Genomic DNA, 24,525 nt, shown 5'->3' on the forward strand with positions numbered 1-24,525 from the left:
GAGAAATTTATGAAGGAAGCTGAGAACGAGAAAAAGAAGAACTAAAACCTACCTTTTGTTTTCCTATTTTCCATTTACCCATCTATGTAAAGGCTTATGCCTAAACTTTTTCCATTCCAAACTCGTGTAATAAAGGCTTATATAATGCCTCATTTCCAATAATGTTAAGTGTTTATTTAAGCATATTGTCTTATTCACCTATGTGTGTTGTGCAAACGTTATAAATCATGATTGTAAACTTATAACATCTTGATTCTTCAACTAATAATGTATTTATGTATTGAAGATCAATGGCTCACCCAACTCGTGGTAACAACAACAACAACAACAACAACAACAATCTTATACCAAATGTCACTCTTTCTACTGAGCAATTTCAATTGCTGCTAGCGGCCGCCCAAGGCAATAACAATAACAACAACAATCATAATGTTCCTTCTAAAACTTGCTCCTATAAAGATTTTAAGAACTGTAACCCACCCACTTTTAGTGAAAAAGAAGAAGCCGTAGAACTGGTCCGATGGTTTGAAAAGCTAGAATCAATCTTCCGTATCTGTAACTGCGGAGATAATGATCGAGTGAAGTTTTCCACAAGTTCACTCACTGGCAATGCTATGACATGGTGGACTGCTCATGCCAAATCTGTGGGAATAGATAATGCTAATACTACCCCATGGGATGAACTCAAAGGCATGATGATCACTAAGTTTTGCCCAAGAAGTCAAGTCCAAAAGCTCGAGGCTGAGTACTGGGAACTCAGAGTTAAAGGAACCGATATCGAAAGCTATACCAATCGTTTTTTGGAGCTTTCTACCTTATGTCCCGAAATGTTCCCAACTGAAGCCCGCAGGATAGAGCGGTATATCGAGGGTCTACCCGAGGATGTTCAAGGGAATGTGATTTCTGCCGAGAAGGTTACTGTGGATGCTGTGATCCACATGGCACAGAGTTTAATGATGGCTAAACGTAGGAGAGTTTCGGTTAATAAACAAGTCGAAGTTAAAAACGGTGACAATAAGAGGAAATTTGAACCATCTCAGGGTTCAGCTCAAAATGTTAATAAGAAACAGGCGAATGGTACGAGACCTGGTTATCAGGGTACTAGTCCGTTTTGTTCTAAATGTGAAAGGCATCATCCGGGAAAGTGCACTGCTGTGTGTACAATATGTAAGAAGATAGGCCATGCTGCAAAGACTTGTAGAACCCTACCTCAGAATAGAGCCATTGTTCCGGCTAGAGCTCCTCCTACATGCTATACTTGTGGTGAAAAGGGGCATATTAGCCCGAATTGTCCAAAGAAGAAAGATACTCCAGCTACTGGAGCAAATGCTACTGCCAAAGGTCGTGCTTTTGTGATTACTGCTGCAGAAGCCAGTGATGAGGATGAGGTCATTACCGGTACGTACCTCGTCAATAATTGTTATGCCACTATTTTATTTGATATGGGAGCCGATAAGAGTTATGTGTCAAATGAGTTTTGCACCCTTTTTACTGAAAAGCCCCAAACCCTACAAACCAGACGATTAGTAGAAGTGGCTAATGGGAAGTTACTGAAAGTTGATAAAATATATAAAAACTGCAACCTAATTCTAGCCAATAAGGAATTCAAGATAGACCTTTTGCCGGTCGAGCTAGGTAGTTTTGATGTAGTGGTTGGAATGGATTGGTTAGGTCCATTGAGAGCAGCCATCATGTGTTTCGATAAGACCGTTCAAATTCCGTTAGGAAGTGGAGAAACTCTTATTATCCAAGGCGAACGAAGTTGTTCCAATCTTAATATCATCTCATGTCTTAAAGCCCGTAAGTACCTTGTGAAAGGTTACTCCGCCATACTAGCTCACGTTAAAATGATCGAATCCGAAGAAACGCGTATTGAAAACGTCCCGGTTGTTAAATATTTTCCCGATGTGTTTCCCGAAAATCTCCCTGGTCTTTCACCGCCTCGTCAAGTTGAATTTCAAATCGATTTATCTCCAGGTGCTGCACCCATTGCTAAAGCACCGTATCGTTTAGCACCTTCCGAAATGAAGGAACTTTCTAACCAACTCCAAGAACTTTTGGATCTAGGTTTTATTCGTCCAAGTTCGTCCCCGTGGGGAGCTCCTATCTTATTTGTCAAAAAGAAGGATGGTACGTTGAGAATGTGTATTGATTACCGAGAACTCAACAAGCTTACCATAAAGAACCGTTACCCGTTACCTCGCATTGATGATCTATTCGACCAACTTCAAGGGTCAAGCGTTTATTCTAAGATTGATTTAAGATCCGGTTATCACCAGCTCAGAGTCAAGGAGTCCGACATTCCTAAGACTGCATTCCGCACCCGAAACGGACATTACGAATTTTGTGTTATGCCTTTCGGTTTAACCAATGCTCCAGCCGTATTTATGGATCTTATGAACCGTGTTTGCAAGCCTTACCTTGATAAATTCGTTATTGTTTTCATCGACGACATCTTGATCTATTCTAAAAGCGAGAAAGAACATGAGCAACATTTACGATTGATTCTTGAACTCTTAAGAAAAGAAAAACTCTACGCAAAATTTTCTAAGTGTGAGTTTTGGCTTAGAACCATACAATTCCTTGGACATGTTGTAGATAGTAATGGAATACATGTCGATCCCGCTAAAATCACCGCTGTTCAGAATTGGGAAGTGCCAAAGACTGCGAAGCATATTCGCCAATTTTTGGGACTTGCCGGTTACTACCGAAGATTTATTAAAGATTTTTCTCTTCTTGCAAAGCCTCTCACCAAGTTAACTCACAAAGGGAAGAAATTCGAGTGGTCCGAAGAACAAGAGTCTGCATTTAAGATTCTGAAAGAGAAGTTGACCACTGCTCCGATCTTATCTTTACCTGAAGGTTCCGAAGATTTTGTTGTCTACTGTGATGCCTCGAAACAAGGGTTTGGTTGTGTTCTAATGCAACGCAAGAAGGTTATCGCTTATGCCTCCCGACAATTAAAGAAACATGAAGTTAATTACACCACACACGATTTGGAGTTAGGTGCTGTGGTATTCGCTCTGAAGATGTGGCGACATTATCTATACGGTACTAAGTTTACGATGAAATGTCCCGTTCTTATTGATTAAAAACGTTCCATATTAATTGATTTCGTTGCGAGGTTTTGACCTCTATATGAGACGTTTTTCAAAGACTGCATTCATTTTTAAACAAACCATAACCTTTATTTCATCAATAAAGGTTTAAAAAGCTTTACGTAGATTATCAAATAATGATAATCTAAAATATCCTGTTTACACACGACCATTACATAATGGTTTACAATACAAATATGTTACAACAAAATAAGTTTCTTGAATGCAGTTTTTACACAATATCATACAAGCATGGACTCCAAATCTTGTCCTTATTTAAGTATGCGACAGCGGAAGCTCTTAATAATCACCTGAGAATAAACATGCTTAAAACGTCAACAAAAATGTTGGTGAGTTATAGGTTTAACCTATATATATCAAATCGTAACAATAGACCACAAGATTTCATATTTCAATACACATCCCATACATAGAGATAAAAATCATTCATATGGTGAACACCTGGTAACCGACAATAACAAGATGCATATATAAGAATATCCCCATCATTCCGGGACACCCTTCGGATATGATATAAATTTCGAAGTACTAAAGCATCCGGTACTTTGGATGGGGTTTGTTAGGCCCAATAGATCTATCTTTAGGATTCGCGTCAATTAGGGTGTCTGTTCCCTAATTCTTAGATTACCAGACTTAATAAAAAGGGGCAATATTCAATTTCGATAATTCAACCATAGAATGTAGTTTCACGTACTTGTGTCTATTTTGTAAATCATTTATAAAACCTGCATGTATTCTCATCCCAAAAATATTAGATTTTAAAAGTGGGACTATAACTCACTTTCACAGATTTTTACTTCGTCGGGAAGTAAGACTTGGCCACTGGTTGATTCACGAACCTATAACAATATATACATATATATCAAAGTATGTTCAAAATATATTTACAACACTTTTAATATATTTTGATGTTTTAAGTTTATTAAGTCAGCTGTCCTCGTTAGTAACCTACAACTAGTTGTCCACAGTTAGATGTACAGAAATAAATCGATAAATATTATCTTGAATCAATCCACGACCCAGTGTATACGTATCTCAGTATTGATCACAACTCAAACTATATATATTTTGGAATCAACCTCAACCCTGTATAGCTAACTCCAACATTCACATATAGAGTGTCTATGGTTGTTCCGAAATATATATAGATGTGTCGACATGATAGGTCGAAACATTGTATACGTGTCTATGGTATCTCAAGATTACATAATATATAATACAAGTTGATTAAGTTATGGTTGGAATAGATTTGTTACCAATTTACACGTAGCTAAAATGAGAAAAATTATCCAATCTTGTTTTACCCATAACTTCTTCATTTTAAATCCGTTTTGAGTGAATCAAATTGCTATGGTTTCATATTGAACTCTATTTTATGAATCTAAACAAAAAAAGTATAGGTTTCTAGTCGGAAAAATAAGTTACAAGTCGTTTTTGTAAAGGTAGTCATTTCAGTCGAAAGAACGACGTCTAGATGACCATTTTAGAAAACATACTTCCACTTTGAGTTTAACCATAATTTTTGGATATAGTTTCATGTTCATAATAAAAATCATTTTCTCAGAATAACAACTTTTAAATCAAAGTTTATCATAGTTTTTAATTAACTAACCCAAAACAGCCCGCGGTGTTACTACGACGGCGTAAATCCGGTTTTACGGTGTTTTTCGTGTTTCCAGGTTTTAAATCATTAAGTTAGCATATCATATAGATATAGAACATGTGTTTAGTTGATTTTAAAAGTTAAGTTAGAAGGATTAACTTTTGTTTGCGAACAAGTTTAGAATTAACTAAACTATGTTCTAGTGATTACAAGTTTAAACCTTCGAATAAGATAGCTTTATATGTATGAATCGAATGATGTTATGAACATCATTACTACCTTAAGTTCCTTGGATGAACCTACTGGAAAATAGAAAAATGGATCTAGCTTTAATGGATCCTTGGATGGCTCAAAGTTCTTGAAGCAAAATCATGACACGAAAACAAGTTCAAGTAAGATCATCACTTGAAATAAGATTGTTATAGTTATAGAAATTGAACCAAAGTTTGAATATGATTATTACCTTGTATTAGAATGATAACCTACTGTAAGAAACAAAGATTTCTTGAGGTTGGATGATCACCTTACAAGATTGGAAGTGAGCTAGCAAACTTGAAAGTATTCTTGATTTTATGAAACTAGAACTTTTGGAATTTATGAAGAACACTTAGAACTTGAAGATAGAACTTGAGAGAGTTCAATTAGATGAAGAAAATTGAAGAATGAAAGTGTTTGTAGGTGTTTTTGGTCGTTGGTGTATGGATTAGATATAAAGGATATGTAATTTTGTTTTCATGTAAATAAGTCATGAATGATTACTCATATTTTTGTAATCTTATGAGATATTTCATGCTAGTTGCCAAATGATGGTTCCCACATGTGTTAGGTGACTCACATGGGCTGCTAAGAGCTGATCATTGGAGTGTATATACCAATAGTACATACATCTAAAAGCTGTGTATTGTACGAGTACGAATACGGGTGCATACGAGTAGAATTGTTGATGAAAATGAACGAGGATGTAATTGTAAGCATTTTTGTTAAGTAGAAGTATTTTGATAAGTGTATTGAAGTCTTTCAAAAGTGTATAAATACATATTAAAACACTACATGTATATACATTTTAACTGAGTCGTTAAGTCATCGTTAGTCGTTACATGTAAGTGTTGTTTTGAAACCTTTAGGTTAACGATCTTGTTAAATGTTGTTAACCCAATGATTATAATATCAAATGAGATTTTAAATTATTATATTATCATGATATTATCATGTATGAATATCTCTTAATATGATATATATACATTAAATGTCTTTACAACGATAATCGTTACATATATGTCTCGTTTAAAAATCATTAAGTTAATAGTCTTGTTTTTACATATGTAGTTCATTGTTAATATACTTAATGATATGTTTACTTATCATAATATCATGTTAACTATATATATATATATATATCCATATATATGTCATCATATAGTTTTTACAAGTTTTAACGTTCGTGAATCACCGGTCAACTTGGGTGGTCAATTGTCTATATGAAACCTATTTCAATTAATCAAGTCTTAACAAGTTTGATTTCTTAACATGTTGGAAACATTTAATCATGTAAATATCAATCTCAATTAATATATATAAACATGGAAAAGTTCGGGTCACTACAGTACCTACCCGTTAAATAAATTTCGTCCCGAAATTTTAAGCTGTTGAAGGTGTTGACGAATCTTCTGGAAATATATGCGGGTATTTCTTCTTCATCTGATCTTCACGCTCCCAGGTGAACTCGGGTCCTCTACGAGCATTCCATCGAACCTTAACAATTGGTATCTTGTTTTGCTTAAGTCTTTTAACCTCACGATCCATTATTTCGACGGGTTCTTCGATGAATTGGAGTTTTTCGTTGATTTGGATTTCATCTAACGGAATAGTGAGATCTTCTTTAGCAAAACATTTCTTCAAATTCGAGACGTGGAAAGTGTTATGTACAGCCGCGAGTTGTTGAGGTAACTCAAGTCGGTAAGCTACTGGTCCGACACGATCAATAATCTTGAATGGTCCAATATACCTTGGATTTAATTTCCCTCGTTTACCAAATCGAACAACGCCTTTCCAAGGTGAAACTTTAAGCATGACCATCTCTCCAATTTCAAATTCTATATCTTTTCTTTTAATGTCAGCGTAGCTCTTTTGTCGACTTTGGGCGGTTTTCAACCGTTGTTGAATTTGGATGATCTTCTCGGTAGTTTCTTGTATAATCTCCGGACCCGTAATCTGTCTATCCCCCACCTCACTCCAACAAATCGGAGACCTGCACTTTCTACCATAAAGTGCTTCAAACGGCGCCATCTCAATGCTTGAATGGTAGCTGTTGTTGTAGGAAAATTCTGCTAACGGTAGATGTCGATCCCAACTGTTTCCGAAATCAATAACACATGCTCGTAGCATGTCTTCAAGCGTTTGTATCGTCCTTTCGCTCTGCCCATCAGTTTGTGGATGATAGGCAGTACTCATGTCTAGACGAGTTCCTAATGCTTGCTGTAATGTCTGCCAGAATCTTGAAATAAATCTGCCATCCCTATCAGAGATAATAGAGATTGGTATTCCATGTCTGGAGACGACTTCCTTCAAATACAGTCGTGCTAACTTCTCCATCTTGTCATCTTCTCTTATTGGTAGGAAGTGTGCTGATTTGGTGAGACGATCAACTATTACCCAAATAGTATCAAAACCACTTGCAGTCCTTGGCAATTTAGTGATGAAATCCATTGTAATGTTTTCCCATTTCCATTCCGGGATTTCGGGTTGTTGAAGTAGACCTGATGGTTTCTGATGCTCAGCTTTGACCTTAGAACACGTCAAACATTCTCCTACGTATTTAGCAACATCGGCTTTCATACCCGGCCACCAAAAATGTTTCTTGAGATCCTTGTACATCTTCCCCGTTCCAGGATGTATTGAGTATCTGGTTTTATGAGCTTCTCTAAGTACCATTTCTCTCATATCTCCAAATTTTGGTACCCAAATCCTTTCAGCCCTATACCGGGTTCCGTCTTCCCGAATATTAAGATGCTTCTCCGATCCTTTGGGTATTTCATCCTTTAAATTTCCCTCTTTTAAAACTCCTTGTTGCGCCTCCTTTATTTGAGTAGTAATGTTATTATGAATCATTATATTCATAGATTTTACTCGAATGGGTTCTCTATCCTTCCTGCTCAAGGCGTCGGCTACCACATTTGCCTTCCCCGGGTGGTAACGAATCTCAAAATCGTAATCATTCAATAATTCAATCCACCTACGCTGCCTCATATTCAGTTGTTTCTGATTAAATATGTGTTGAAGACTTTTGTGGTCGGTATATATAATACTTTTGACCCCATATAAGTAGTGCCTCCAAGTCTTTAATGCAAAAACAACCGCGCCTAATTCCAAATCATGCGTCGTATAATTTTGTTCGTGAATCTTCAATTGTCTAGACGCATAAGCAATCACCTTCGTTCGTTGCATTAATACACAACCGAGACCTTGCTTTGATGCGTCACAATAAATCACAAAATCATCATTCCCTTCAGGCAATGAGAATATAGGTGCCGTAGTTAGCTTTTTCTTCAATAACTGAAACGCTTTCTCTTGTTCATCATTCCATTCAAATTTCTTCCCTTTATGCGTTAATGCAGTCAAGGGTTTTGCTATTCTGGAAAAGTCTTGGATGAACCTTCTGTAGTAACCAGCTAGTCCTAAAAACTGGCGTATGTGTTTCGGAGTTTTCGGGGTTTCCCACTTTTCAACAGTTTCTATCTTTGCCGGATCCACCTTAATACCTTCTTTGTTCACTATGTGACCGAGGAATTGAACTTCCTCCAACCAAAATGCACACTTTGAAAACTTAGCGTACAATTCTTCCTTCCTCAATACTTCTAACACCTTTCTCAAATGTTCACCGTGTTCTTGGTCATTCTTTGAGTAAATAAGTATGTCATCAATGAAAACAATGACAAACTTGTCAAGGTATGGTCCACACACTCGGTTCATAAGGTCCATGAACACAGCTGGTGCATTAGTTAAACCAAACGGCATGACCATAAACTCGTAATGACCGTAACGTGTTCTGAAAGCAGTCTTTGGAATATCATCTTCTTTCACCCGCATTTGATGATACCCGGAACGTAAGTCAATCTTTGAATAAACAGACGAGCCTTGTAGTTGATCAAATAAGTCGTCGATTCTCGGTAGTGGGTAGCGGTTCTTGATGGTAAGTTTGTTCAACTCTCGGTAGTCGATACACAACCTGAATGTACCATCTTTCTTCTTGACAAACAAAACAGGAGCTCCCCACGGTGATGTGCTTGGTCGAATGAAACCACGCTCTAAAAGTTCTTGTAATTGGCTTTGCAGTTCTTTCATCTCGCTGGGTGCGAGTCTGTAAGGAGCACGAGCTATTGGTGCAGCTCCTGGTACAAGATCTATTTGAAATTCAACGGATCGATGTGGGGGTAATCCCGGTAATTCTTTCGGAAATACATCGGGAAATTCTTTTGCAATGGGAACATCATTGATGCTCTTTTCTTCAGTTTGTACTTTCTCGACGTGTGCTAGAACAGCATAGCAACCTTTTCTTATTAGTTTTTGTGCCTTCAAATTACTAATAAGATGTAGCTTCGTGTTGCCCTTTTCTCCGTACACCATTAAGGGTTTTCCTTTTTCTCGTATAATGCGAATTGCATTTTTGTAACAAACGATCTCCGCTTTCACTTCTTTCAACCAGTCCATACCGATTATCACATCAAAACTCCCTAACTCTACTGGTATCAAATCAATCTTAAATGTTTCGCTAACCAGTTTAATTTCTCGATTCCGACATATATTATCTGCTGAAATTAATTTACCATTTGCTAATTCGAGTAAAAATTTACTATCCAAAGGCGTCAATGGACAACTTAATTTAGCACAAAAATCTCTACTCATATAGCTTCTATCCGCACCCGAATCAAATAAAACGTAAGCAGATTTATTGTCAATAAGAAACGTACCCGTAACAAGCTCCGGGTCTTCCTGTGCCTCTACCGCATTAATATTGAAAACTCTTCCACGGCCTTGTCCATTCGTGTTCTCCTGGTTCGGGCAATTTCTAATAATGTGGCCTGGTTTTCCACATTTATAACAAACTACATTGGCATAACTTGCTCCGACACTACTTGCTCCGCCATTACTCGTTCCTACACCATTTGTTCCTTTCGTTCTATTAACCCCTGGTCCGTAGACCTCACACTTCGCCGCGCTATGACCATTTCTTTTACACTTGTTGCAAAATTTGGTGCAGAACCCCGAGTGATTCTTTTCACACCTTTGGCATAGTTGCTTCTGATTGTTGTTGTTGTTGCGGTTATTATTGTTGTTGGGATGATTGTTGTAGTTGCTGTTGTTGTTGTTGTTGTTGTTGTTGTTGTTGGGCCGTTTGTTGTAGTTGCGATTGATGTTGCGATTGTTGGGATAATTGTTGCGATTATTGTTGTAATTGCTGTTATTGTTGTATTGGTGATTCTTATCACCGTTTTCCTCCCACTTTCTTTTGACTTGCTTCACATTGGCCTCTTCAGCAGTCTGTTCTTTAATTCTTTCTTCAATCTGGTTCACTAGTTTGTGAGCCATTCTACATGCCTGTTGTATGGAGGCGGGCTCGTGTGAACTTATATCTTCTTGGATTCTTTCCGGTAATCCTTTCACAAACGCGTCGATCTTCTCTTCCTCATCTTCGAATGCTCCCGGACACAATAGGCACAATTCTGTGAATCGTCTTTCGTACGTGGTAATATCAAATCCTTGGGTTCGTAACCCTCTAAGTTCTGTCTTGAGCTTATTGACCTCGGTTCTGGGACGGTACTTTTCGTTCATCAAGTGCTTGAATGCTGACCACGGTAGTGCGTACGCATCATCTTGTCCCACTTGCTCTAGATAGGTATTCCACCATGTTAACGCAGAACCTGTGAAGGTATGCGTAGCATACTTCACTTTGTCCTCTTCAGTACACTTACTTATGGCAAACACCGATTCAACCTTCTCGGTCCACCGTTTCAATCCGATCGGTCCTTCGGTTCCATCAAATTCCAAAGGTTTGCAGGCAGTGAATTCTTTGTAGGTGCATCCTACACGATTTCCTGTACTGCTAGATCCAAGGTTATTGTTGGTATGTAGCGCAGCCTGTACTGCGGCTATGTTTGAAGCTAGAAAAGTACGGAATTCCTCTTCATTCATATTCACGGTGTGTCGAGTAGTCGGTGCCATTTCCTTCAAAATAGTTAAATGGAACAAGTTAATCATACAGAACATTAAGAGTAGTTAATAGTATTTCGTAGCATAATATGAACTCATTTATAAAAGCTTTTTCTTCATATTAGCGTTTTATAAGTTTAAATTCGGGTAGTACCTACCCGTTAAGTTCATACTTAGTAGCTAATATACAATTCAACTACTACAATTCTATATGAAAAACTGATTATAATAATATTTCGCGTTCAAACTTTTATACAATATTTTACAAACTTACAATACCGCTTATTTTACATAAAGCATGAAATATAGCACACAATAACTTTGATACAAGATAGTTGTGAAGACAATTCTAGCTAGTACACAAGTCGTTCAGCAAAGGCAATAAAGACACGTAATTCATACGTCCAGAAACAAGTCATGCATTCTGGTTTTACTAGGACTACTTCCCATCCTTGGTCTTGTGCAACATAACCGTTATGGCCGTTGATAAGACAGCGTGTTGTAACGTCATCAAAGGGACGAGGGTTACGTAATGTCCAACAGTCCCGTAATAATCTAAAAACCTCATTTCTTACCCCAATTACCGACTCCGTCACTTGTGGAAACGTTTTGTTTAATAGTTGTAGCCCGATGTTCTTGTTCTCACTTTGGTGAGAAGCGAACATTACTAATCCGTAAGCATAACATGCTTCTTTATGTTGCATGTTAGCCGCTTTTTCTAAATCACGAAGTCCAATATTCGGATATATTGAGTCAAAATAATTTCTTAACCCGTTGCGTAAAATAGCATTTGGGTTCCCCGCAATATATGCGTCAAAGTAAACACATCGTAACTTATGGGTTTCCCAATGTGATATCCCCCATCTTTCAAACGAAAGTCTCTTATAAACCAAGACATTCTTGGAACGTTCTTCGAATATCTTACAAACTGATCTCGCCTTAAATAGTTGTGCCGAAGAATTCTGGCCGACTCTAGACAAGATTTCATCAATCATGTCTCCGGGTAGGTCTCTTAAAATATTGGGTTGTCTATCCATTTTGTGTTTTTAAACTGTAAAATAGACAAGAGTTAGGTTCATAAAAAAAATACTTATTAATACAAGCAATTTTTACATATATCATAAAGCATAAGAACACTATATTACATATATTACACCACACGAATACAACTATCTTATTCCGACTCGCTCGTTTCTTCTTCTTCGGTTTTGGTTCGTTTCGCCAAGTTTCTAGGGATATATGATGTTCCCCTAATACGAGCCGTCGTTGTCCACATTGGTTTAGAAAAACCTGGTGGTTTAGAGGTTCCCGGGTCATTGTTACAACTTAAGGACTTCGGGGGTTGACGATACATATAAAGTTCATCGGGGTTGGAATTAGATTTCTCTATTTTTATGCCCTTTCCCTTATTATTTTCTTTTGCCTTTTTAAATTCAGTTGGGGTAATTTCTATAACATCATCGGAATTCTCGTCGGAATCCGATTCATCGGAGAATTGGTAATCCTCCCAATATTTTGCTTCCTTGGCGGAAACACCATTGACCATAATTAACCTTGGTCGGTTGGTTGAGGATTTTCTTTTACTTAACCGTTTTATTATTTCCCCCACCGGTTCTATTTCTTCATCCGGTTCCGATTCTTCTTCCGGTTCCGATTCTTCTTCCGGTTCCGACTCTTCTTCCGGTTCCTCTTCGGGAACTTGTGAATCAGTCCACAAATCATTCCAATTTACATTTGACTCTTCATTATTATTAGGTGAGTCAATGGAACTTGTTCTAGAGGTAGACATCTATCACATAATATCAAACACGTTAAGAGATTAATATATCACATAATATTCATATGTTAAAAATATATAGTTTCCAACAAAAATGTTAAGCAATCATTTTTAAAGAAAACACGGTCGAAGTCCAGACTCACTAATGCATCCTAACAAACTCGATAAGACACACTAATGCAAATTTTCTGGTTCTCTAAGACCAACGCTCGGATACCAACTGAAATGTCCCGTTCTTATTGATTAAAAACGTTCCATATTAATTGATTTCGTTGCGAGGTTTTGACCTCTATATGAGACGTTTTTCAAAGACTGCATTCATTTTTAAACAAACCATAACCTTTATTTCATCAATAAAGGTTTAAAAAGCTTTACGTAGATTATCAAATAATGATAATCTAAAATATCCTGTTTACACACGACCATTACATAATGGTTTACAATACAAATATGTTACAACAAAATAAGTTTCTTGAATGCAGTTTTTACACAATATCATACAAGCATGGACTCCAAATCTTGTCCTTATTTAAGTATGCGACAGCGGAAGCTCTTAATAATCACCTGAGAATAAACATGCTTAAAACGTCAACAAAAATGTTGGTGAGTTATAGGTTTAACCTATATATATCAAATCGTAACAATAGACCACAAGATTTCATATTTCAATACACATCCCATACATAGAGATAAAAATCATTCATATGGTGAACACCTGGTAACCGACAATAACAAGATGCATATATAAGAATATCCCCATCATTCCGGGACACCCTTCGGATATGATATAAATTTCGAAGTACTAAAGCATCCGGTACTTTGGATGGGGTTTGTTAGGCCCAATAGATCTATCTTTAGGATTCGCGTCAATTAGGGTGTCTGTTCCCTAATTCTTAGATTACCAGACTTAATAAAAAGGGGCAATATTCAATTTCGATAATTCAACCATAGAATGTAGTTTCACGTACTTGTGTCTATTTTGTAAATCATTTATAAAACCTGCATGTATTCTCATCCCAAAAATATTAGATTTTAAAAGTGGGACTATAACTCACTTTCACAGATTTTTACTTCGTCGGGAAGTAAGACTTGGCCACTGGTTGATTCACGAACCTATAACAATATATACATATATATCAAAGTATGTTCAAAATATATTTACAACACTTTTAATATATTTTGATGTTTTAAGTTTATTAAGTCAGCTGTCCTCGTTAGTAACCTACAACTAGTTGTCCACAGTTAGATGTACAGAAATAAATCGATAAATATTATCTTGAATCAATCCACGACCCAGTGTATACGTATCTCAGTATTGATCACAACTCAAACTATATATATTTTGGAATCAACCTCAACCCTGTATAGCTAACTCCAACATTCACATATAGAGTGTCTATGGTTGTTCCGAAATATATATAGATGTGTCGACATGATAGGTCGAAACATTGTATACGTGTCTATGGTATCTCAAGATTACATAATATATAATACAAGTTGATTAAGTTATGGTTGGAATAGATTTGTTACCAATTTACACGTAGCTAAAATGAGAAAAATTATCCAATCTTGTTTTACCCATAACTTCTTCATTTTAAATCCGTTTTGAGTGAATCAAATTGCTATGGTTTCATATTGAACTCTATTTTATGAATCTAAACAAAAAAAGTATAGGTTTCTAGTCGGAAAAATAAGTTACAAGTCGTTTTTGTAAAGGTAGTCATTTCAGTCGAAAGAACGACGTCTAGATGACCATTTTAGAAAACATACTTCCACTTTGAGTTTAACCATAATTTTTGGATATAGTTTCATGTTCATAATAAAAATCATTTTCTCAGAATAACAACTTTTAAATCAAAGTTTATCATAGTTTTTAATTAACTAACCCAAAACAGCCCGCGGTGTTACTACGACGGCGTAAATCCGGTTTTACGGTGTTTTTCGTGTTTCCAGGTTTTAAATCATTAAGTTAGCATATCATATAGATATAGAACATGTGTTTAGTTGATTTTAAAAGTTAAGTTAGAAGGATTAACTTTTGTTTGCGAACAAGTTTAGAATTAACTAAACTATGTTCTAGTGATTACAAGTTTAAACCTTCGAATAAGATAGCTTTATATGTATGAATCGAATGATGTTATGAACATCATTACTACCTTAAGTTCCTTGGATGAACCTACTGGAAAATAGAAAAATGGATCTAGCTTTAATGGATCCTTGGATGGCTCAAAGTTCTTGAAGCAAAATCATGACACGAAAACAAGTTCAAGTAAGATCATCACTTGAAATAAGATTGTTATAGTTATAGAAATTGAACCAAAGTTTGAATATGATTATTACCTTGTATTAGAATGATAACCTACTGTAAGAAACAAAGATTTCTTGAGGTTGGATGATCACCTTACAAGATTGGAAGTGAGCTAGCAAACTTGAAAGTATTCTTGATTTTATGAAACTAGAACTTTTGGAATTTATGAAGAACACTTAGAACTTGAAGATAGAACTTGAGAGAGTTCAATTAGATGAAGAAAATTGAAGAATGAAAGTGTTTGTAGGTGTTTTTGGTCGTTGGTGTATGGATTAGATATAAAGGATATGTAATTTTGTTTTCATGTAAATAAGTCATGAATGATTACTCATATTTTTGTAATCTTATGAGATATTTCATGCTAGTTGCCAAATGATGGTTCCCACATGTGTTAGGTGACTCACATGGGCTGCTAAGAGCTGATCATTGGAGTGTATATACCAATAGTACATACATCTAAAAGCTGTGTATTGTACTAGTACGAATACGGGTGCATACGAGTAGAATTGTTGATGAAAATGAACGAGGATGTAATTGTAAGCATTTTTGTTAAGTAGAAGTATTTTGATAAGTGTATTGAAGTCTTTCAAAAGTGTATAAATACATATTAAAACACTACATGTATATACATTTTAACTGAGTCGTTAAGTCATCGTTAGTCGTTACATGTAAGTGTTGTTTTGAAACCTTTAGGTTAACGATCTTGTTAAATGTTGTTAACCCAATGATTATAATATCAAATGAGATTTTAAATTATTATATTATCATGATATTATCATGTATGAATATCTCTTAATATGATATATATACATTAAATGTCTTTACAACGATAATCGTTACATATATGTCTCGTTTAAAAATCATTAAGTTAATAGTCTTGTTTTTACATATGTAGTTCATTGTTAATATACTTAATGATATGTTTACTTATCATAATATCATGTTAACTATATATATATATATATATATATATATATCCATATATATGTCATCATATAGTTTTTACAAGTTTTAACGTTCGTGAATCACCGGTCAACTTGGGTGGTCAATTGTCTATATGAAACCTATTTCAATTAATCAAGTCTTAACAAGTTTGATTTCTTAACATGTTGGAAACATTTAATCATGTAAATATCAATCTCAATTAATATATATAAACATGGAAAAGTTTGGGTCACTACATACGATATTCACCGACCATAAGAGTCTTCAGCATGTCTTTAATCAGAAACAGCTAAACATGAGACAGAGACGATGGCTCGAATTGTTAAATGATTATGATTGTGAACTAAAGTACCATCCGGGAAAGGCAAATGTAGTTGCCGATGCTCTAAGTCGAAAGGACGAAGTTAGGCGTGTTCGTGCCTTGAATCTTAAGATCAAATCGAATCTCATCTCTCGAATCTGCGAAGTTCAAGTTGAAGCTATCAAACCTACACTTATCGAAGGAGAAGGACCTATAAATTTCGAAAACCAACTGCAAGTTAAGTCCAATGGTACAAGATACTTTGGTAATCGAATTTGGGTTCCTCGTTATGGTAATCTCCGTGAACTAGTCTTGGATGAAGCACATAAGACTAGGTATTCTATTCATCCCGGTTCTAGTAAAATGTATCAGGATGTGAAAGAGTTCTACTGGTGGCCCAACATGAAAGGCGACATTACTACTTATGTGAGTAAGTGTCTTACTTGTTCGAAAGTCAAAGCCGAGCACCAAAAGCCTTCTGGTCTTCTAACTCAACCCGATATTCCACAGTGGAAGTGGGATGGTATAGCTATGGACTTTATCACAAAATTGCCTAAGACTGCAAATGGCAATGATACGATTTGGGTCATAGTTGATCGTCTCACTAAGTCTGCACATTTCATACCAATCAAAGAGACTGACAGAATGGAAAAGTTAGCTCGACTCTATGTTAAAGAGATTGTTACTCGTCATGGTGTCCCTACTTCTATTATCTCGGATCGCGATAGTCGATTTACTTCCAATTTCTGGAAATCCTTGCAAGCGTCTCTTGGAACTCGACTCGACATGAGTACAGCTTATCATCCGCAAACGGACTGTCAAAGTGAACGAACTATCCAAACTTTGGAGGATATGCTACGAGCATGTGTTATCGATTTCGGTAAAGGGTGGGATAAACACCTACCTTTAGTCGAGTTTTCTTACAACAACAGCTATCACTCTAGTATTAAAGCTGCACCATTCGAAGCTTTATACGGTCGCAAATGTAGATCTCCGTTGTGTTGGGATGAACTCGAGGACAGACAATTAACTGGTCCTGAACTTATTCATGAAACTTCCGAAAAGATCATGCAAATCAAGAAGCGTTTAGAAACCGCTCATAGTCGACAAAAGAGTTATACCGACCCTCACCAAAAACTGTTAGAATTCCAAGTTGGAGATAACGTTATGTTAAAAGTATCTCCTTGGAAAGGTGTTATCCGCTTCGATAAACGAAGTAAACTCAGTCCGCGTTATGTTGGACCTTTCAAAGTTATTCAAAGAATCGGTCCCGTTGCGTATCGATTAGAACTTCCAGCTGAACTAAGTCAAGTACATGATGTGTTTCATGTCTCAAATCTGAAAAAGTGTCTCGCCGAAGATACTCTTGTTATTCCTTTGGATGATATCCGCATTGATGAGCAAATGCACTTTGTCGAAGAACCTATAGAGATTATGAAAGAAGAGGTCAAAGAGACTCGTAAGAGCAACATACCTATTGTTAAAGTCCGTTGGAATTCGTGTAGAGGCCTCGAATATACCTGGGAACGCAAAGACCAAATGATACGAAAATACCCCCATCTCTTCCCAACTGTTGATGAAGCAGACGGGAACTCCACTTAAAACTTCAGGACGAAGTTTTTATTAACGGGGAGGTACTATAACGACCCTCATTTTTCCATCTATATAATGCCCGAACAAAAGATTTAAGTATAATGAATAAACTCTAAGTACTAATAAAAGGTCGTTATATACATACGAAATTAACGAACGTTAAACGAATAATAAATTTTATTCAACAACGTACGCGTAAGAATTTTTATAAAAAAAAAAATTTATGTCATAACATGATTACATATAAAATACTTATATTAATTTTGTATTTAGTTAATATATTATACAATTAATAAATACAAGTATATATAAATGTAGTAACATATATAAAACTAATAAAATTATAAAGTAATAATTTAATTAAATAAAAACCACATTTAGTAATTATAATTTTATAAATACTGAATATATAATTATATTTATCAAAATTCGTATTTAATAATTAAATAAAAATAGAAATTTAGTTAGTTAACATTTTTAGAACTATGAAATATATATATATATATATATATATATATATATATATATATATATATATATATATATATATTTTAAAAGTAGTATTTTTTTATATATAAACTAGATCTAGATCCACTTTTATTTATTTTATTCCTACTTTTAACTTTACTTTTATTTATTTATATTTTGAAATGGTGGCATGACTGGCATAAAAACTTTTAATTTTTTTTACAAGACACTAGTTATTTTTTTATATAAACTTTTGTATTTTTTTATTTTCTCTTTATTTGTCGTATAAGACCCCAGTCGCTGACCTCCACTTCAGCCACCCTACCTTAATACGGTGCGAAACGTCTTCGTCAATCCTCCCCGATTTGTGGAGCACCGAGCCTAGGTATCTGAACGAGGTTTGTGGATGCAAGATCTGGTCTCCAATGCAGATGTTCACTCCATCCTCTTGAGCATCGTCGTTCCTATCGAAATCACATCTAAGATATTCCGTCTTTTGTCTACTAATTTGTAGGCCATTACTTTCTAAGGCCACCCTCTATTGCTCTAATCTTCTATTTAGCTCCTCCTTGGATTCTGTAACAAGCACGATATCATCGGCAAAAATCAAGCACCAAGGGATGCACTCTTGTATTCCTCGAGAAAGCTCGTCAAGGATCAAAGCGAAAAGAAAAGGGCTAAGGGCCGACCCCTGATGCAGGCCCACTTCTATTGGGAAAACTTCAGTATTTCCCACAGGCGTTCGAACACAGGATTTAGCCCCTTCATACATGTCCCTAATAACACATATATATCTACTCGGGATACTTCTACCATTAAGGGTCTTCCAAATCAAATTTCGTGGAACGCAATCGTAGGCCTTTTCCAAGTCTAAGAAAACCATCTCTAGGTTCTTTTGTTTTTCTCTATACTTCTCCATAAGGCTCCTAATAATATGAATTGCCTCTATCGAAGAGCGCTCCGGCATGAAACCAAATTGGTTCTCCGACACATTCGTTACGCGTCGAAGTCTAGTCTCAACCACTCTCTCCCAAAGCTTCATAGTATGACTAAGTAATTTTATGCCTCTATAGTTACCGCAAATTTGCGCATCCCCCTTATTCTTATAGATGGAGATAGTCTCGATCAGTCTCCATTCCATAGGCATCTTAGAGCTTCAAAACATCTTGTTGAAAAGGCAAGTCAACCACCTAATACCATCATCGCCAAGGCACCACCATGCCTCAATAGGGATCTGGTCTGGTCCAACAGCTTTATTTCTCCCCATCTTACGTAGTGCCAATCTTACTTCCTCATGATTGATCTCCTCACAATCCCTGTTGATCTGGAATTGTTCTATATCAGCTTCTTGCAGATCTTCGTGATGCTCGGGTCTTCCTCCAACGAAGAGAGATGAGCAATACTCTTCCCATCTTTTCCTAATTTCGTCCTCCTTTACTAAAGTTTGACCAGCTTCATTTTTGATAAACTTGATGTTATCAATATCCCTGCGCCTTCGCTCCCTAGCTTTGGCTATCCTGTATATATCATTTGCTCCCTCTTTGGAGTCAAGCTTCCTATACAGATCTTCATATGCCTTTTCTTTTGCCTGGGCTACAGCCTTCTTAGCTTCTCTTTTGGCTTCTTTATATCTCTCTTCAACCCTGGTTCTATCCGTCGAAGTCCCCTCTTGGCAAGTGATAAGCTCCCTGAACCTTAGTTGCTTAAGCGCGACTTTGCTTTGAACCTCATCACTAAACCACCATGATTCTCTATCAGTCTTATGTCCCCTCGATGTTCCTACTGCCACACCTAAGGCTTCCTTGGCAACCTCTCTAATGGTGGACGCCAGACAAATCCACATCTGATCCGCATTATCATTCGGTGTCATTTCTACTGATGCATCAATTCTTTGTACAACCGATGTTTTGAAAGTCACCGCCTTCTCTCCGATCAGCTTCTTCCACAAGATCTTAGGTTGGATGGGCCTCACACCCTTGGTAACCCATCTTCGAAGAGCCAAATCCATGACCAACAATCTGTGCTGGGAGGAGCATGTCAAGTCAGTCAGTACCTTACAGTCTCCACAAGTCTTAAGATCCCCTTTGCGAAGTAGCAAATAGTCAATCTGGGTACTATGGCCCTCGCTATGGAAAGTTGCTAACTGAGCATCCGTCTTCTTGAAAAATGAATTTGCAACAGCCAAATCGTGTGCAACAGCAAATTCGAGGATAGAGATCCCTTCCTCGTTTCATATTCCGAACCCAAAGCCCCCATGGGCTCTCGCATATCCCTCGACATCAGTTCCTATATGACCATTGAGGTCTCCACCAATAAGTAATCGATGTTCCTGAGGGCATATAACGACCCTCATTTTTCCATCTATATAATGCCCGAACAAAAGATTTAAGTATAATGAATAAACTCTAAGTACTAATAAAAGGTCGTTATATACATACGAAATTAACGAACGTTAAATGAATAATAAATTTTATTCAACAACGTACGCGTAAGAATTTTTATAAAAAAAAAATTTATGTCATAACATGATTACATATAAAATACTTATATTAATTTTGTATTTAGTTAATATATTATACAATTAATAAATACAAGTATATATAAATGTAGTAACATATATAAAACTAATAAAATTATAAAGTAATAATTTAATTAAATAAAAACCACATTTAGTAATTATAATTTTATAAATACCGAATATATATTTATATTTATCAAAATTTGTATTTAATAATTAAATAAAATAGAAATTTAGTTAGTTAACATTTTTAGAACTATGAAATATATATATATATATATATATATATATATATATATATATATATTTTTTAAAAGTAGTATTTTTTTATATATAAACTAGATCTAGATTCACTTTTATTTATTTTATTCCTACTTTTAACTTTACTTTTATTTATTTATATTTTGAAATGGTGGCATGACTGGCCATAAATACTTTTAATTTTTTTTACAAGACATTAGTTATTTTTTTATATAAACTTTTGTATTTTTTTATTTTCTCTTTACCAAAAATTGTAACTATAAATACCATAGCCTAGTTCACAAATTTTGTATACCAAAAACTTGAAGAATTCTCTCTCAAACCTCTGCAAAAATTATTTTTATAAGTTCTCTATATTATTTTTATAGTTTTTATTTAGTTTTTATCATATTTTTGTGCTAGTTTTATGTTAAATACCAATTAATTATAATAAATAATGTAAATACATGATAATTAGTATTAAGTATCCTAATGACTATAAAAATTATTTTTAAGAATTATACATTCGAATTTATATTTATTAAAAATCAAAAACTGATTTTTTTTTATATTCGGTATATATAGATAATGAAGAAATAAATAGTAAACAATTTTATATATTATGTTTTATAATTTTCGCTTGTTCCTTAGGTCATAAAAGTAATTATAAAAATTTATGTTTGATTTATTTGTCATTTTAAATAATTAATTTGTATTTTCTTCTACTTTTGCTACAGTACCGGAAAATCTGTTTTAAAAAGAAAAATAGAATTTAATGATATAACATGTTTATGACTACAATAATCAATGGAAATTACTTAGGAACTAATAAGAAAGTTATAAAAATTATTTTTAGAATTAATAATTATATATTTCTATTTAATTCCAAATTTAAACTAAAAACAATACAAAAGTTGAATTAAATAGTTAAACTATTAATATAAATGTACAAATAATTTTTCTAAGCTTAATATACTATATTAGGCATACGAAAATTTTAGATGAATTAATTGAGTTGATATAATAATTATTACTTTATAAACTTTGATTTATCTTGAACCGAAAAAGAAATTAGAAATAAATACTTTTACACCATAACAAAAATTTATAAATTTTTCCTAAGTTTATTTTGGTCAGTAGAACCTAAGAAAAATATAAAATGTGTTGTTAAACTTGTTTATCTATTTATTTGTATTTTAGCTATAAAAAAATTTAATATTTAATACATAAAACTTAATATTTATGTATAGAAAATTTTTATAATGTTTTATACATGTCACTTACTGTTATGAAATCAATAAAACACTTGTTAGCATTTTTAGATAATTATTGGTACTTATATTGACATAAAACTTAAAATTAAACTATACATATTTTAACATATAAGATAAATATATATATATATATATATATATATATATATATATATATATATATATATATATATATATATACATACATATTAACTTGATATTAATACATACCCATTCATAAAACACAATTTCTATGTATAACACTTGTTTACCTACTTAAATATATCCTACTTATTATTAGGATTTAAAAACCAAACAATCTTAATAACGATAATACAATCGAACTTAAGTAAATACTTATTGTATAAAGTATTTAAAGTGTTGTATTCCTATACGCACCTAAAAACGTATTGGAACGGTATATTAGATGGGTATAGATCTTGATCTTTCTCGAGTGGATGGACGCTCGAAAGTCTAGGCGGAGAGTTTGGATTACCGAGTTAAAGGATCCTGTGGCTCAGAAACCTATGACCTGAAAAGGCCATTTTAAATTGAAAGTGTTAGATTGGAAGCTTGTCTAGTATGAAAAGCCTTTCCAAAACGATAAACCTTCTTTAAACTTACTATAAAAGAAAATACTTACACTTATCATAATACGGGCAAAACATCTAAACTATTCTCAACTTATTCTTAGGTTGACTTCTCTGTGCTTCGATCATCCATACTTTCTCTTTAAGGAATACTTTCACTCACCGAATTACTAAGGTGACTTTCATTGCCCCACTCTTATTGCTATAGCACTTTTTATACTTACTGGGGTGAGACACATGCTGCTTTTATACTTTAAACAACTTAGACACAAGTACGAACCTAAACTGTACTATGACTAGCTTATGCTACTAAGACCCCACAGTGATATTTTTTAATTGCTTTCAGGATAAGGCATTCTTAATTATTGGGGGTAGGCCTATCGGGAGTAACGTCCCCGATACATTTGACCGCGATGTCTTTGTATTACTTAATAATGATTTAAACATGGTGATAAGGTACTGTCAACTTATCATCGGGGCAACAAAACAAACGTTTAGTCTAAAATATCACGAATCAGTACTACTTTTGGATCTGCGTGATCTACTTTTATAACAAATCTTGTGGTCTAAGAACAAACGTTCAATCATATTTGTTAAACCTATGAATTTCACTCAACCTTTTTGGTTGACACTTTTAGCATGTTTGTCTCAGGTACTGAATGATCAGGACCTCTATATCTACTGCTTATGTGATGACTTACTTGGCTAGGATCAAGACTTATCGCATATTTACTTTTCTGCATTTGAACAATTTATAATTCTTGTAACGACATTATTAATCTTTCCGCTGCAAATTTGGTTTTATTCATATAGTATTTGTTCTCATTTTATAATCTGTTGGTATGTATTATGATATTGAATCACATTTCGCCCAGGCCCTAACTGGGGGTGTGATAGGGCACATCCTCACAACCTCGTCTAGCGATTCCCAGAAGTGTCTCTTTTCAGCTTCTCCAAGGCCCGCATGAGGTGCGTATGCACTAATGGCCGTGTAAGTCACCTCCTGGATAACTAACCTAACCGACATAATCCTATCGCTCCGTCGGTCTACATCCACAACATTCTCATTATAGGGTGGTCCTATAATGATTCCAACCCCGTTTCTAGCTACTCTCGATCCCGAGAACCACAACTTGTAGCCATTGGTCTTGACCGCCCCTCGACCCTTCCATCTAGTCTCCTGGACACACAAAATGTCCACTTTACGTTTACGTAAAGTCTCAACAAGTTCATATCGTTTTTCGGTTAAAGTACCCACATTCCAACTACCCACTCTAATTCTAACCGGCTTCGCTATCCTATTGCCGCTTCTAGGCCCTATAAACCTACCCGCCCCAGAACTAGGAGGACATGACCTTAAGTAACCATGATACAGTCTAGAGTCTATCTTATCTAAAAAACAAAAATAGATAAATACAAAATAGATAATACAAAAAATAAATATAAAGTCCCGTAGATAGGATAGGATTAAGCTAAAAAACAAGTAGAATCGGGAAAATACAGAAATAAAGTATCAAGAAGAACCCAAAGGGTCTAGCCTCGAAGAAGACGACACAAAAATCAAATAAAAACAGTAACCAAAGTAACTCGAAAATAAAAGCAC

General features: G+C 35.0%; 1 protein-coding gene across 1 annotated transcript in view; it reads left to right on the forward strand.

Annotated features, from left to right (window-relative positions):
- The window catches only part of LOC139885790 (26S proteasome non-ATPase regulatory subunit 4 homolog), a 178,064-nt gene that overhangs the window by 147,527 nt on the left and 6,012 nt on the right, over positions 1–24,525 (forward strand). The window lies entirely within an intron of this gene.

Source organism: Rutidosis leptorrhynchoides, chromosome 1 (genome assembly GCF_046630445.1).
Source record: "Rutidosis leptorrhynchoides isolate AG116_Rl617_1_P2 chromosome 1, CSIRO_AGI_Rlap_v1, whole genome shotgun sequence".
NCBI classification, from domain to species: domain Eukaryota; kingdom Viridiplantae; phylum Streptophyta; class Magnoliopsida; order Asterales; family Asteraceae; genus Rutidosis; species Rutidosis leptorrhynchoides.